This window comes from Bison bison, unplaced genomic scaffold (assembly GCF_000754665.1).
Source record: "Bison bison bison isolate TAMUID 2011002044 unplaced genomic scaffold, Bison_UMD1.0 scf7180017864341, whole genome shotgun sequence".
Taxonomy (NCBI): Eukaryota; Metazoa; Chordata; class Mammalia; order Artiodactyla; family Bovidae; genus Bison; species Bison bison.
Window position 1 is genome coordinate 1,359,240 of NW_011494913.1, and position 1,232 is coordinate 1,360,471.

At 51.2% G+C, this 1,232-nt stretch overlaps 1 pseudogene; it reads right to left on the reverse strand.

Annotated features, from left to right (window-relative positions):
- Positions 1-523: 523 nt before the first annotated feature.
- LOC104999044 lies at positions 524-1,205 on the reverse strand (annotated as a pseudogene).
- Between the last annotated feature and the right edge of the window lie 27 nt (positions 1,206-1,232).

The window sequence follows — 1,232 nt, forward strand, 5'->3', positions numbered from 1 at the left end:
TTAAAGGATCCAGAGCAGGACACTGACACCCAGCAACCATCCTAAGACGTTGACGGTTAGTGGACATGCCGGCCTCTGGTTGTCTCGGTGAGACAAGGCCATGAAAACACATGCTGGTAGGTGCTTTCACACACAACTCTGTGCTCAGGCTCACAAAAGTGGAGGCAATCAATCTCTTTTTTGTTTTCAACCTCCCTTAAAGATTCTTTGAAGCTCTGCTCTAATACCTCAGACCTGGTCTTTTTACCAGAATTTTTTTTCTTCTTTAAAGTCTGGTTGTTGTTCTTGTATTAACATTTTGATAAACCCCATCACAATACCAAAGAATCCCCCACCAAAACTGAGTTCAAATTTGATCAAAACATAAACTCCCTAAAATTATACAAGACAGGAAGAAGGAAAGAAAAGTCATCCTAAATCTAAATCTGACCGCTCAGGGCTTAGGCAGAGAGATGGGGGGAAATCTACATGTGTCGCTAAACTGAAACACTGTTTGGGAACTCTGGGACAGTGTCCATCTCCTCTACTTCCTAGACAGCTGCTCCTAGAGTTTGGGCACATAATCATCCCATTCGGCCTGGTAACACGTGCCAGCCACTGGGGTCCCAAGCTCGTACTTTTTGCAGAAAGAGGCCACCTTGAATTTGCCACGGTGGTCTCCAGATAGGTTGCTGAGAATGGGACCATCACATTTCAGTGGTCTTTCCTGCTCGTAAACCAGCCAGATGTAGCGGTGCAGGCCAGCGCCCTTGGGAGGCCCAGAGCCCACATAATTGGAGAGAACTGTGACTGCTGATGTCGTTGCCCTTCATGTTGACCACCAGGAAATGCTGCCATTCCCTGTATTTGGGGTCCTTCCTGCTGGGAGCACCGGATCTGTCAAGACCAGGGAGTACAATTTACCTAGATCAAGGCCATCCCATGTAGTGCTGGTGGGCCAGTTTTTAACCTGGGTGGGTGTCAGCACTTTGCCCAGTTCGTCGACCTCCGCCCTGCAGCAGAGGGTGCTGCGGCCTCTCAGCCACTTCCTGCAGGCTCAAAGGCCCAGACCACTTGCTGAGGTCCACCAGCGCTGCGGAGCCGAGCAGGTCAGACAGCAGGGAAAGTGGCTTGTGGACTCGCGCAGGGTAGGAGCACGGACTCACAGCAGTCTGCAAACTGTACCGAGGAGGAGTGCATGCGCCAGAGCCACAGCCCCAGCCCATCCTGCTCCTCCAGTCACCTGCGGGGCT